This window comes from Bos indicus x Bos taurus, chromosome 25 (genome assembly GCF_003369695.1).
Source record: "Bos indicus x Bos taurus breed Angus x Brahman F1 hybrid chromosome 25, Bos_hybrid_MaternalHap_v2.0, whole genome shotgun sequence".
In the NCBI taxonomy this organism is placed as follows: Eukaryota; Metazoa; Chordata; class Mammalia; order Artiodactyla; family Bovidae; genus Bos; species Bos indicus x Bos taurus.
The window spans coordinates 18,542,353-18,558,190 of NC_040100.1; the positions used below are offsets into that span (position 1 = coordinate 18,542,353).

A 15,838-nucleotide genomic window follows, 5' to 3' on the forward strand; every position below is an offset into this window, starting at 1 on the left:
CTAAATCAAATCCCTTATGATTATATAGTGGAAGTGAGAAATAGATTTAAGGGCCTAGATCTGATAGATAGAGTGCCTGATGAACTATGGAATGAGGTTCGTGGCATTGTACAGGAGACAGGGATCAAGACCATCCCCATGGAAAAGAAATGCAAAAAAGCAAAATGGCTGTCTGGGGAGGCCTTACAAATAGCTGTGAAAAGAAGAGAAGCAAAAAGCAAAGGAGAAAAGGAAAGATATAAACAACTGAATGCAGAGTTCCAAAGAATAGCAAGAAGAGATAAGAAAGCCTTCTTCAGCGATCAATGCAAAGAAATAGAGGAAAACAACAGAATGGGAAACACTAGGGATCTCTTCAAGAAAATCAGAGATACCAAAGGAACATTTCATGCAAAGATGAGCTCGAAAAAGGACAGAAATGGTATGGACCTAACAGAAGCAGAAGATATTAAGAAGAGATGGCAAGAATACACAGAACTGTACAAAAAAGAGTTTCACGACCCAGATAATCACGATGGTGTGATCACTGACCTAGAGCCAGACATCCTGGAATGTGAAGTCAAGTGGGCCTTAGAAAGCATCACTACAAACAAAGCTAGTGGAGGTAATGGAATTCCAATTGAGCTATTCCAAATCCTGAAAGATGATGTTGTGAAAGTGCTACACTCAATATGCCAGCAAATTTGGAAAACTCAGCAGTGGCCACAGGACTGGAAAAGGTCAGTTTTCATTCCAATCCCAAAGAAAGGCAATGCCAAAGAATGCTCAAACTACCGCACAATTGCACTCATCTCACATGCTAGTAAAGTAATGCTCAAAATTCTCCAAGCCAGGCTTCAGCAATATGTGAACCGTGAACTTCCTGATGTTCAAGCTGGTTGGAGAAAAGGCAGAGGAACCAGAAATCAAATTGCCAACATCTGCTGGATCATAGAAAAAGCAAGAGAGTTCCGGAAAAGCATCTATTTCTGCTTTATTGACTATGCCAAAGCCTTTGACTGTGTGGATCACAATAAACTGTGAAAAATTCTTCAAGAGAAGAATAGTTTGTATGAAATAAGGAAGACCAGTGTGGACCTTTGATTCTACGAACTGGGCAATCACAGAGATATGAAGCTCTGTGGGTTCTTTTTGTTGTTGTTGTTTTGTTTTTGGGTGGGTTTGGGGGTCTGTTTATTTTTGGCTGTGCTGCACAGCATGTGGCATCTTAGTTCCCCAACCAGGGATTGAACCTAAGCCCTTTGCATTGAAAGTGCAGAGTCTTAACCACTGGACCACCAAGGAAGTCCCCAAAGGTCTGTGGGGATGGGGACAGCATTCATCTGGCTCACCCTTGTGTCTCCACCACCTGTACTGCACCTACACAAGGAAATCTCTCAATTATTTGTTGAATTAAGAAGTGGATATTGGAATGAATAAATAAACCAGTACATGCATCCATGCTAAGTGCCTTCAGTCTTGTTTGACTCTTTGTGACCCTATGAACCAGAGAAGGCAATGGCAACCCACTCCAGTACTCTTGTCTGGAAAATCCCACGGATGGAGGAGCCTGGTAAGCTGCAGTTCATGGGGTCGCGAAGAATCAGACACGGCTGAGCGACTTCACTTTCACTTTTCACTTTCATGTGTTGGAGAAGGAAATGGCAACCCACTCCATCGTTCTTGCCTGGAGAATCCCAAGGACGGAGGAGCCTGGTAGGCTGCCGTCTATGGGGTCGCACAGAGTCGGACATGACTGAAGCAACTTAGCAGCAGCAGAAGCAGACCCTGTGGACTGTAGCCCACCTAGTTCCTCTGTCCACAGGAATTCTCCAAGCAAGAATACTGGAGTGGGTCACCATGCCCTCCTCCAGGGGATCTTTCCAACCTAAAGATCAAACCTGTGTCTCTTGTCTCCTGCGTTGACGGGCAGGTTCTTTACCACTAGTGCCACGTGGGAAGCCCAGATAAACCCGAGGGGAAGTGTTTGCTTTTACTTCTAAACAAACATGTAGTTTTCATCTTGAAGGAAAGGGGCCACCTGTCCTAGAAATCTCAACAGCTATACTTCACCTCCTGATGCCCAGGCTTCAATGTGGAGAATAAGAATTAACATCCCATTTTTCCTACCTTTTCTTGGGAACAGCAACAACAAAAAAAAAACCCTGAACCTGGACTTTAGTAGTCTTAGCTGGGTGTGAGTGAAACCTGCAGGCACAAAGTCAATATGACTGAGGTGGTTAACTCCTATAGCAAATTAGGGAGAAGTACTCATATTTTTACCCATAGATTGGCAAGTATTAATGCCTTTAAAAAAAAAAAAAAAACATTTAAATTATGAAAAACAGTGGTGAGGCTATGAAGAAACAGTGACTTTCAGGTACTGCTGTTACAAAAGTAATTTGGCAATACCTTTTAAAATCAGAAGTGCTCTAAATGATTCCATGATTGCTACCTGCCCTGGAGACACTCTCCCATATGCACTGCAGCGTAACTTACTTTAGTGAAAAGGTAGGAGCAACTTAATATCTATTAGGAGGGGAATAGTTAGATTAAATTGAATAAAATGGCATAGAGCTATGAAATGGGATATTTTTGAATGAAATAAAAATTTTTCAAGAATGATGCAGAATGATAGCATTAATTTAAGACACAGAGAGATTCTATTTGTATACTTATAACAAATACTTCCCAGGCTGATGGTAACTACTACCTTTGGGTATGGGAAGAAGAGACAGAGATTGGGTTAGTGATCAAAGACAACATTTCCTTTATATGAAAAATGTTAACTTACTGGGAGAGTGAATATAAGTTCAGTGTAGATAGTAGTTAACTAGGGGCATCAACTTTTTAAAATTTGATTTTTTGAATCCTGTCTTTGCCACTTACTGAAGAAGGAAATGGCAACCCACTCCAGTATTCTTGCCTGGAAAATCCCATGGATGGAGGAGCCTGGCAGGCTACATACCATGGGGTCGCAAAGAGTCAGACACAACTGAGCAACTTCACTTTCGCTTTTATTTTTTCCAGCTGTGTGACCTTAGGCACCTTGGTTAACCTCTCTGTCCCTCCATTTTCCTCATCTGTAACATGGTATCATCATCATATCTGCCTTCTAGCACATGAAGGAGATTTACAATGTTAATACAAATAAAATACTTAGAAAGGTGCCCGGCACACAGTAAGCCATCAATAAATGTTAGCTATCAATGTTATTCATATAGTTAAAGTCAGCTAAAATATTTTTCAGGATATAAAAGAAGGAAAGAAGAAAAGATGGAAGGAAGAAGAGTTTATGCTACTCTTTCCAAAATAAAGACAGCCTTTGATTAAAAGAGTGTGTTTGCAAAACGAAATGTCCTCTTGAATCATTCAGAAATGCCATCCTCTTCCTCCCACAATCGGGGTAATTATCACGTCTGGGAGCTATTTCTTTAACACATACCCAATCATGATGTGGCAGCCCAAGAGTTCAGAGACAGGGAAACGTCTTTCTCTCTCTTTTTCTTTTTAACATAATCTAAATTTAACAAGCCCATTAAAGCAAATGTTTCAACAGTCGACATTGAACTGATTACAATATTTAATAAATCCTACTCCCAAATGAGGGCTTTTAACTGCCAGCCAGAAACCAAAATTGTACTATATTCATCCCTTTTGTGCCAAGATTTTGTGGGAGTGTGCTGTGGGGAACCCCCTTTGTGCTCCATCAAAGCGATGGAAGTAATTATGATCACCTTTTAAAGTGCCATTTATAGGTCCCAATTGACTTCACAATGCTTCAGAAAGCTGGGATCCAGGGTTTTTTTTTTTTTTTTTTTTCCCTTACAGCAGAGTAAGATGCTATTTTGATGCAGAGGGAAAAAATCTCACCATTCTGAGACCCTAAAACATGGCCAAGGCTATTTAGTTCCCACCCTGGATCTGTGATGTGAGGGGAGCCACCTCGCCTTTCTAGACTTGGCTCAGCTGTAAAACAAAAGGATTTGATCAGATGAGGATTTTGCTTTGCTAGTTTATGCTTCTGTGGTTACAGTTCCAGAGTCACTGCCTTTTGCTAAGTGACTGGGGGAAGGACACATTCCCCATGGAGATTGATTCACAGCCTCTGTTTCCCCTACACAGATATCTTCCTGCATACCGAGGTCCTTGGGTCATCTTTAAACTGCTTCCTGCTGGGATCTGCAAGGGAGAAGCCCGGCTCATTAGTGTGGCAGATGGGGTGGGGTCTCCATGTTGAAGGAAAGGGGGCGCTTTCCTTCCAAGGCCCAAGAGTGGGCTCTTGTCTATCACACAGAAATTAATTTTTCGGGGAGACACACATGCTGGCCAAGGAAGAGACTTTATCGGGAAGGGGTTCCTGGAGGAGAGAGCAGGAGAACTGCTCTGGCACGTGGCTCACAGTCTTGGGTGCTCTGGTAATTGGGTTGATTTCCAACCCTGGCCAATCGTTCTGACTCAGGATCCTGGCTGTGTGCATCGCTTCCAGGATGGATTTCCATGAGGAGGATTCTGGGAGATTGCTTGGACATATGGACTGGAGTTTTCTCTCCTTTTGACTGTTCTTGAATTCTTCCACTTGGTGGTAGCGTGTTAATTCTGTGTTCGTCACCACAACTTCCTATTTAAGGTCACTCACGCAGGTGTTTACAATGGCATCTGGCCAGGGCAGGTGCTTTCAGTCAGTGGTTCCCCTAACACCCCCATTCTGGAAAGGTCTTTCCTGCTTTGAGGAAAAGTGGAGTGTCTGCAGACTGGAAACAAGAAGCGTGGAAAAAGTGGATCCCAGAGGCATCCGGGACTGTCCTGGAAAAGAATTGCATCTCTCAGATCATCTTTCTCTCAAAGCACTTGATATATCAGTGTCACCAAGCCTCTGAGTATCTTAGTCTCTGACTCTTGCCTACATCATTTTCAGTTAAGACCCAATCCTCTCAGGTATGTGTATGTCTATCTCCAGGTTTTCTTTTGTCTCCCAAGGGGCAGCTTTTTGCTTTTCCTTGGGGGCATTTATCCCTCGGCTGTTAGTGCCTTGGTCTGTCTCTACATTTCCTTCTCTTTTCTTTTCTTTTTTTCTTTTTGGCCTGAAATTGACTGACCTTTGTGGCTTATGGGCTTGTGTCTAAAATAGTTGAGGCTGTTAAAGATTCAAAATTTACAGCCAGATAAAAGAAAAAGGCAGCCTCTGAAAATTCCAGTGCAAGGTACCAGTCCAAGAGTAAGTGCCCTTGACAACCAGCATTCACCGCCTTAGGGGAATCCTTCTCTCAGAGGCTCTCGGCTGCAGGCCCGATGGGAGACACTAAGACGAATCAGCCTAGCCCCAGGTTCCCCAGGGGGAAGGAGAGAAAGCCGGAGAACTGTGTATCTTCTGTGTTCTGCTGACTCATGGCTGTGGGCTGCTTAGGAAACCACCCAGGGAGGTCCTTATATCAGATGGGCTGCCGGCCTCTTGCCCCTCTGGTTCCCAGGGAAATCATGCTTTGGCTGATTGTAGGATATTTTTTGGAACACTAGCCTGGGCATCAGTACACAGCAGAAAGGCTGTGTCCTCCTGGAAGATGGACAGGATGTTCCAGAGGCTGGCAGCCAAGGAGATCTCTCCTTCCCCTTCCCTTCTCCAGCACCCGGCTGCATCAGGAGGGGAGGAGGCTGAGACACAGAAGTACAGTGCCTGCTTAGGCTATGTGGTCCTCCCAATTAGCCACGGCTGCACTGTTCCCGCCTGCTTCACCCTCAGGCCCGAAGTCACATGAGGGCATGATCTGGTTTGTACTATAGGGTCTAATATGACGCTTGGCATGCAGTCAGGAAAAATATCTATTGGCTGAATTTGTAAAAGATGGTTTAGGCCCCTGAAGCAGGTCTCAATTCTAGCAGAAGATTTTACAGCAACCCCCCAACCCACCCCCACCCCCCCACACACCCCCCAACACACACACTGTTCCCAGCCAGGACTGCCTCTTCTTGACTCCCCATGTTTTTCCACTGCAAAAAAAAAAAAAAAAGCAGAATGATAGATGGGAGAAAAGTAAAGTGGCTGCTTCCAAGGAGGAGCTGGGACACATTGATGAGGAAATTGTAGCCTCTGTGAACCAGTGCCGAATCAAATCTCAGAGTTTTAGGTAGTCGAAAAGACTAGCTTTATTGCTCTGCCAAGCAAAGGGGGAACACCAGTGGACTCACGCTCTCAAAACTGTGTGTCCCAACAGAGGAGATGGGGGAGCAGGAGGCTTGGTGAGGAGTTTTACCACAGTGGTTTAAGAACTCAAGGGAGGGGCTGCTGATAAGGATCAGGGTGTGTGCAGGGCCTGAATTCCTTTAATCTGGCCTCAGGTGGTCTTTTGATGAGCTGTGGTTTTCCAGGTTATCAAACTGTGACCTTCTGTCTGGAATGAGGAATGCTTCATTAAGTAGTTAACATCTTCCATTTGCTGGGGGTTTTAGTTCTGCAGAGACCTCAGAGATATTTTTATATCAGGACCCTGCCCCAAGGCTGCTCTACTGTTTGTTGACTGCTCCTCCTCCTTCTCTGCATCCCCTCTCTTCCCTGATTAGCAACTGTGTGAACCTTTAGAACTCAGGGAAGGTCAGGAAATAGGAGACACAGAAAGTCTCTTGTGCCCAGGAGCCCCATGGTGTCCTGCTCAGCCTCAACATCAGGGGTGGAAAGGAGACTTAATTTAACCTGTATAAAAATTATCTTTGACTTAAAAAAAAATCATATATAGGAATTGTCCTATCAAATATTAATATTAGTTTAAATTTTGAATACATAGTATAATATTGCACATGGCAAAGCATTTGAAAAGTACTATGTGTATGTTAATTGCTCAGTCGTGTCTGAGTCTTTGCGACCCCATGGACTGTAGCCCACCAGGCTCCTCTGCCCATGGAATTCTCCAGGCAAGAATACTGGAGTAGGGAGTCATTCCTTTCTCCAGGGAATCTGGCTGACCCAGGGACTGAGCTCAGGTCTTCTGCACTGCAGGCAGATTTTTACTTTCTGAGCCACCAGGGAAGCCCTTAAAAGTACTATATCCACTGACAATGAAGTTTCCCATTGACCCTTGCAGTTGACCTCCCAAGAGAGGTCAAAGTACTGCTTCTTGCAACCTGTGAATGTGTCACCTTTCATGGCAAGTGGGGCTCTCCTAATGTGATTAAGCTCAGGATTTTGAGTTGGGAAGATTTTCCTGGATTATCCAGATGGATCCAGTGTAAACATAAGGGTCCTTTTCAGAAGGAAGAAGGAGGGTGGCAATCAGAATCTGAAAAAGAGATGTGATGACAGAAACAGAGGTAGAGAGAGGCAGGGCCATGAGCAAAGCAATGAGGCAGCCTCTGGAAGATGGAAAGGCAAGTACATAGGTTCCACCCTAGAGCTTTCGGAAAGAATGCAGCCCTCCCCACTGACTTTAGGACTTCTGACATTGAGAACTATAAGATAAAGTGTGTTGTTTTAAACCTCTGAATGATGATTTGTTAAAGCAGCAGTAGGTAGTTAAAACAACCTCTGACTTCTTAGATCCTCTTTCCAGAGGCAATTTACTACCCCCTGTACTCTTGTCTCCTTCAAGAAACAAGATACACTTGACCCTTGAACAAGGTAATGGTTAGGGGCTCCAATCCCCCTGTGCAGTTGAGAATCAACATATAACTTTACAGTCAGCCCTCTTATCCAAAGTTCTGCATCCCTGGATTCAGCCAAGTTCAGATCACACAGTACTGCAGTAAGTATTCAATGAAAAGAATCTGTGTATAAGTGGACCCCTGTGTAGCTCAAACCTGTGTTATTCAAGTGAGCTATATGTATGACATATATATATATATATATATATATATATATAACATAAATTATTATATAGCAAAACTATACATACATATATACAGGTATATATGTGGTAGATACACAGATGCAGAGATGTGTGTGTGTGTGCGCCATTGTGTCTAATTCTTTACAATCCTTTCGATTATAGCCAGCAAGGATCCTGGGATTTTCTAGGCAAAAATACTGGAGTGGGTTGCCATTTCTGGATATATAAATACATAGGTATTATAGATAATAGGGCTTCCCTCATAGCTCAGTTGGTAAAGAATCCGCCTGCAATGCAGGAGACCTTGGTTCGATTCCTGGGTTGGGAAGATCCGCTGGAGAAGGGGTAGGCCACCCACTCCAGTATTCTTGGGCTTCCCTTGTGGCTCAGCTGGTGAAGAATCTGCCTGCCATGCGGGAGACCTGGATTCGATCTCTGGGTTGGGAAGATCCCCTGGAGAAGGGAAAAGCTACCCACTCCAGTATTCTGGCCTGGAGAATTCCAGGGACTGCACAGTCCATGGGGTCGCAAAGCGTTGGACACAACTGAGCGACTTTCACTATTCACTGTTCACTAATATAGATAATATACATGTCATATCTGTAAAATATAGATATTTATTAAATATAAATGTCTGCATCCAGATATTAAATATAAAAGCCATTAAGAATCCATGCTCAGATACATATGTATGTTTGCTTTATTTCACAGAGTTTGTACCATACATCTTTCCTCACCTTGCTTTCTTCTCCTAACAGTGTAGCTTGGAGACTTTTCAATATCAGTGCACACAGATATGCTTTGTTTCTCCAAATAAATATTTTAATAGAAAAAAATCAGCAAGAAATTCCTTGAGACTTGTGTTTTGATTTCTAGATTCTCGCTACATGGATCTGCCTCCTAGGTGCTCCTTCTTTAGTTCCCTGAAGGGCTTTATTGATGATTCAGTGGGTGGTGATGGAGAGGAAGAATGCTGTCTTATTTCTGGTATCCTATCCACTTACTTCTCTCTGCCCCCCACTCTTCTCATAGGGAAGTGCCTTCTTCTAATAGAAAGAAAACACAGTCAGGCCAGAGGAATTGTTGTAAGCAGTGCCTGACCACAGTGTGTTTATCCCATAAATGGATTCAGTCCATTTTGAAATCACCAGCTACTTATTTCTCTGAAACCAGGGAGTCCTGGTTTCAAATTCTGTCTGAAGACTTACTAGGGTTGTGAACATGCCCTGCTGTTTCATCTTGGAAGACAACCTCTGTGCGTATCAGGCTCAGCTCTTAGTGGCATTGAATATCAAAATAAATGAGACACCACAAATAAAGAACCCAGCACCATGCCTCTGTTGGAGGTTCCCAAGACTACTCTCAGTTTTCAGGATTCTCTAGGAAAACTGAGAAAAGCTGTTATACTCACAGTTATGGTTTATGATAGTGAAGTAAAAGTCGCTCAGTCGTGAGTGACCCCATGGACTATACAGTCCACGGAATTCTCCAGACCAGAATACTGGAGTGGGTAGCCTTCCCTTCTCCAGGGGATCTTCCCAAGCCAGGGATCAAACCCCCAGGTCTCCTGCATGGCAGGTGGATTCTTTACCAGCTGAGCCACAAGGGAAGCCCATGACAGTGAAAGGATGCATATTAAAGGCAGCAAAAGGGATAGATATGTAGGGTAGAGTCCTTCCATTTGTGTTCTCCATAAGGAGCGAGCTTAATGCTCCCAGTGATGACATGTGCCAACACTCGTGAAGTATTACCAACTAGAGAAGCTCACACAAGCTTTGGTGTGCAGGGTTTTTGTCAGGGGTCAGTTACATAAGATGGAGCATCCCCACATTTCATTGTCAGATTGATACATCTTGCTCCAGGCATAAAAACTGATAATTTGCCCTACATTACATTGCTAGTATAAACAACCAGGCATGACCCAAAGTTCAGATATCCAAAGATGCTCTTATCAGGCAGACTATTTCAAGGATATTCACAGGTCATCTCCCAGGCACTGATCAAGGACCAGTCTTGAAAAGCTCTGTAACACACTGGTTTTGGGCAAACCATGTCTGCTGAGTTAAACCTTTCTGCACAATAGCCGTCATCACAGTAGATAAAGGCTTGTTTCTCTCTCCAAATCCCTACCTTCCTTTCAATTCAAAGACACCAAGCTCTGTTGTGCAAAACAGTTTGTTCAGCGTCATCCTGCTTGACGTCCACAGTGGTTTCCTATTTTATAGAAGATGAAACCAAGCCCAGAGAGGTTGAGTAATGTTTTTAACCTCACATGCCTACTGTGTTCAGGGAGAGGATTCAAGTCAAGCCTCTGACAACACAGCCTATACTATAATCGCTTTTGCTTTGCCCACATTTACTAAAATGGAGACCAAACAGATGACTGACATGGCACTTTGCATGGAGGCTCAGCAAATTCATGACTTTTTTTTTTCATCTTCTTGAACATCACTTCCCCAAGAAAGACTTCTGTGGATCGTCAAACTTAATGCAATCTACCCATCAGTACAGTCATAAGCAATTTGTACTAAGGACAATCAGGAAGAAATGGAGTTTAAGTCATGAAAAGAAGTGGATGAAGACAGGATATCTCATTTGCTGCCATGGGTCATTGGTCACCCTGTCCTTGGCTGAGAGGGTGGGGACCACTTCCTCTGTTGGTTGTCAAGGAAGTTCAAATGGACAAACACCTGATTGCTCCCATGACGCGGGAAGTAGCAGACTTTGATGTTTGTAAGAAAGGCATTTGCCGAGGGAGAAAGGGCATGACATTTGTACAGTCTTTTAAACCATTATTTTAAATGTTAAATGTTTTCATTTCTTGGACTCTGGGCCAGATTCCCAAATCACACCATTATTTAAAGCTTGCATAGTGGTGCATTTTAACGCGGCTTTGAAGTACACGGGAAAACTGTAATAACAATTATTTTAAATTCATAATAGCTATTTTTCCTATTATGTATTGTAAGTTGCTTGCAAGCAAGAATCCTTTCTGGCATATTCATCAGTACTATCGATGTCTACAACAATGCAGGGTGTTTAGACTTTCAAGAAATACTTGATGAATAAGTACATGAATAAATTAATACAATGTAATAAGAAGTGTGTTCTCCTTATGGATAGTTTCTTTCACCCTCTGGGAGCACTGACCTCTTGGGGATAAAATGCTCTTTTGTTAGTATAGGTAGAAGGGCATATAGAAAGAATTGTGTATCCCAAGAATTCTTATATTTAAGCCCTAATCTTCAATGCAACTGTATTTAGAGACAGTATCTTTATGGAGGTAATTTAGGTTAAATGAGGTCATAAGGGGGCTTCCCCAATGACTCAGCAGGTAAAATATCTGTCTGTAATGCAGGAGACACAGGAGACAAGGGTTTGATCTCTGGATCAAGAAGATCCTCTGGAGTAGGAAATGGCAAACCACTCTATTATGCTTCCCTGAAAAGCCCCATGGATAGAAGAGCCCAGTGGGCTATTGTCCACGGGGTTGCAAAGAGTCAGACACGACTGAATGGCTAAGCACAGATGCATACATGAAGTCATAAGGAAAGAGCTCTGATTCCACAGAATTAGTGCACTTGTGAGAGGAGACGCCGGAGTTCTCTCTGTCTCCGGTATGTGAGGACAAAGTGAGAGGGAGGCCATCAGCAAGCAAGAGAGCTCTCACCAGAAACCACATTGGTCAGCACCTTGATCTTGGACTTCCCAACATCTGGAACTTTAAGAAAAAAAAAGTCTGTCATCTAAGCCACTCAGTCTATGTTATTTTATTATGGCAGCCTGGGTAGAATAATACAAAGGCTGTAGAAGTTAAGGGCACCTGCATAGAATACAGATTTGCCGAATTCAATGCCTATCTCTGCAACTTTCTACCTCTGTAAGTCTTTTATTATTGATCCTCTCCATGTCTCTATTTCCCCAGCTATATGATGGTGATAATAGCATTAATCTATCTCACAAGGTTTTGAGGATTAAAGCACTCACTGTTACATTGCAAGTGCTTAGAACAGAACCCAGGACATGACATGAGCTATATGAAGGAGGCAGGTTGTGTTTCCAGAGATGGTTGGAGCAAGGTCTCATTCCACATGCTCTTTTGTCATGAGATCTCACAACTCACTCATGAAGAAAGAGGTGGAGTCCATGTTCTCTTTGCTTAAATCTGGGTTTCCCCATGACCTGCTTGGACCAACTCAATGGGCAGGAGAAGGTGGTTTAATTTTAGGCTTTAAAAGATCAGCTTCCATCCTCATCTCCTGGAACATGACTTTTTGGAACCCAGTCACTATGCTATGAGGAAATAAGCCATGAGGAGGCCCAGATGCAAGAAAACCAAGACCCCAGTTCTAAGTGGTATCTGACACCAAGTGTCAGCCATGCGAATGAGGTCATCTCAGCTTTCCCAGAACCTCAGTCATACCACCTGAAGCAAGAATACCACCACCAAAACCCCCACAAAGTCATGAAAATAATACAGTGCTATTGTTTCAAGACCTAAAATTCAGAGTAGATTTAACACAGCTCAGTTCAGTTCAGTCACTCAGTCGTGTCCAACTCTTTGCGACCCCATGAATCGCAGCACGCCAGGCCTCCCTGTCCATCACCAACTCCTGGAGTTCACTCAGATTCACGTCCATCGAGTCAGTGATGCCATCCAGCCATCTCATCCTCTGTCGTCCCCTTCTCCTCTTGCCCCCAATCCCTCCCAGCATCAGAGGCTTTTCCAATGAGTCAACTCTTCCCATGAGGTGGCCAAAGTACTGGAGTTTCAGCTTCAGCATCATTCCTTCCAAAGAAATCCCAGGGCTGATCTCCTTCAGAATGGACTGGTTGGATCTCCTTGCAGTCCAAGGGACTCTCAAGAGTCTTCTCCAATACCACAGTTCAAAAGCATCAATTCTTCGGCACTCAGCCTTCTTCACAGTCCAACTCTCACATCCATACATGACCACAGGAAAAACCATAGCCTTGACTAGACGGACCTTTGTTGGCAAAGTAATGTCTCTGCTTTTGAATATGCTATCTAGGTTGGTCATAACTTTCCTTCCAAGGAGTAAGCGTCTTTTAATTTCATGGCTGCAGTCACCATCTGTTTTTCACACACACACAAAAATTAGTACCAAAAGTTGTGTCCTATGCAAAAAAAAAAAACAAACCTACAAGTGTGGCACTGGCTTGGCATTGGAAGACAGCATGAATTGAAGGGCAGTGAGGAGAGAGTTTATAGAGGCTGGAAATGTGGTGAGAAAATAGTTATTGGTGGTTTGAAAAAGGGAGACCCATGGTAGGTAATGGCGCAGTATTTGGCAGCACTTTCCCTGTAGCAAGGTGACAGATAGAAGATATACCTAATAAACCTGTGGATGTGATTAAGATGGTTTTCTGAATAGTATTGAGATTACCAAATGGCTTTTTTTTTTTTCAGCTGCCTATAATAAAGTATGGGCTTCCCTGATGGCTCAGCAGATAAAGAACCCACCTGCAATGTAGGAGACACAGGAGGTGTGGATTCAATCCCTGGGTCAGGAAGATCCCCTGGAGGAGGAAGTGGTAACCCACTTCAGTATTCTTGCCTGGGAAAATCCCATGGACAGCAGAGCCTGGCAGGCTACAGTCCAAAGATTTGCGAAGAGCTGGACACGACTGAGTGACTGAGCATCCTCCCCACCATAATAAAATATGTGTGTATGTCAGGGGGGAAGATAACCTAAGGAAAGAAATTGTCAATATTCAAGCAGAAATTAGAGAAAATTTGGACTTTACATGTTTAGAAAATAAAATTGTTTCTATTTCTCAGGTTCTCTATGCAATCAATCCTAAGTTAAAAAAAACAAAAAACAAAAAAACAACTTCAGGTAAAGATCAAATCTAGGATACTGTTACTGAAGCATAGCCTCAGGTCAAGATCAAGTTGAAGGTTGGGCTATAACATTCTTTGTTAAAGACTCAGAAAAATGTGAAGAGGTATGTCCCAGACCTCATCACTAGACAAAAGGACTTCAAATAACGCTGTTACAAGGTCTTGCCTACACCCCAAAGTAGAGAGATATCTTTCCCACAGAGATCTGTGGAGGGTTTTTTTTTGTTTGTTTTTTGTTTTGTTTTTTGGTCTGATAGTATGAACCTCAACAAGATTCATAGAAAACAACAAAGTTTTAAAGAGAATTGCATTAATGGGAGTGACATCAACTTGAACTAAAGAGACAGAGACAATTCAAAAGGAAAAAAAAGACCTCTGGGCTCCCAAATTTCTATAAATAGGGAGCCATCGACAGCAAGCAACTCAGCTATAAAAATACCTAATGGAAAGGAAAACAGTTACTCAGAAGGAAAATGCCAGAGGTCAGAGACCAGACTCAAAAGCAACTGAGAATGATTGCAGGAAGCAGAAGTGGATCTTAATTAAATATGTTCTCCGCCTGCAGAGTAAGGAGACCTGGCCACGTGCACAGTGGATTTCAGAAATGCTATGGACCAGCGGCAACCACGAGCCTCTCAGTCACACTGCTTTTGTTGTTCTGTTTTAGCTGAACTTGTGAAATCAGATGGGTTGGTTGTCCTTTTGGCTCAAAGTCCTCATCATCTGAGGAACTGTATTCAAGGAACCGAATCCAAGGGTCTTCATTCAGGTTTAGGTGACTAGATCTTGAACCTTGAGACTGAGCCTGAGGCCATAATGAAATGGAAATATTAGTGGTCTTGGGAGGAAATGAATGTAAGTTGCATACCAGAGGGATACCGATTTTGGCCATAGGGTAGAGTGTGCTGGACCTTTTTCTAATAGTTCCAGCCCTGCCTTTCATTCCATATGCCCTAGGAAGTTGGGACAGTGACAAATCAGAAACAACTTAAGTGTCCAGCATCTGGGGATGGGCACATTGTGGCACAAGGCATTAAAATAAAGGAACAGTTACATAGTTCATGGCATAGAGCAAATAATGCTCATGACAAAATTTTTAAATAAAAAAGGCAGAGTACAAGTCAAGTGTATATGTAATATATATTGCACTGGGTCAGCCAAAAAATTACGCTTTTTCATAAGATGTTATAGAAAAACCTGAACAAACTTTTTGGCCAATCCAATCACGAATTATATGTGTGTGCTAAGTCACTTTGGTCACATCTGACCCTTTGCAACCCTATGGACTGTAGCCAGCCAGGCTCCTCTGTCCATGAGATTCTCCAGGCAACAATACCAGGGTGGGTTGCCATGCCCTCTTCCAGGGGATCTTCCAGACCCAGGGATTAAGCCCATGTCTCATTACATCTCCTGCATTGGCAGATGGGTTCTTTACCACTAGTGCCACCTGCGAAGCCCAATAATGTATTACATAAATGTGTGTGTGTGTGTGTGTGTGTGTGTATACACACACACACACATATATATATGCAAAAGCAGCACCCTGACACTGTCATGCTTCCTGGATTTTTGGATTTCAGAGCTCATCTCCTTCTAGCGAAAGTTCTGAGGGGTCAAGTGTGCAAATTCCTGCCACTGAGCCCTTATTTCTTCATCTGAAAAATCTGAGCTGACCCTGTGACCAGTGGAGTTTGGTGGGAGAGGGCCATGCAACTTCTAAGGCTGGACCTGAAGAGTGCTGTGGCCTCCGCCAATGTCTCTTGGAATACTGACCTTGGTGCTCAGGCGCCATGCTGTAAGAAAGGCAAGGGGCCATGTGGAGAGGCCCCCATGGAGGAGAACAGAGGGCAACGTGCCAGCTGAACACGCAGACATCATCCAACACCACCTGCTCACAGCATGCATGAGGCCATTTTGATCCAGTTTGCTTGTGCTGCCCCCATCAACATCACACGAAGCAGAGGAACCATCTGATCAAACCTCAGAACTGTGAGACATCGTCAGTTGTCGTTTTAGGCAACTATGCTTTGCTGTGATTAATTACCAAATAAGCAATGCTTATTTTACTCTGATTTAAAAATATATATATATTTCCAGGGCTTCCCTGGTGGCTCAGTGGTTAAGAATCCACCTGCCAATGCAGGAGACATGGGTTTGAGTCTTGATCTGGGAGGATCCC

The 15,838-nt window shown here is 43.3% G+C and overlaps 1 non-coding gene across 1 annotated transcript; it reads right to left on the bottom strand.

The window, feature by feature from the left end:
- Positions 1-1,211: 1,211 nt before the first annotated feature.
- Positions 1,212-1,284, bottom strand: TRNAE-UUC. The gene has a single exon. It is a non-coding gene; the product is annotated as a tRNA-Glu (tRNA).
- Positions 1,285-15,838: the final 14,554 nt, after the last annotated feature.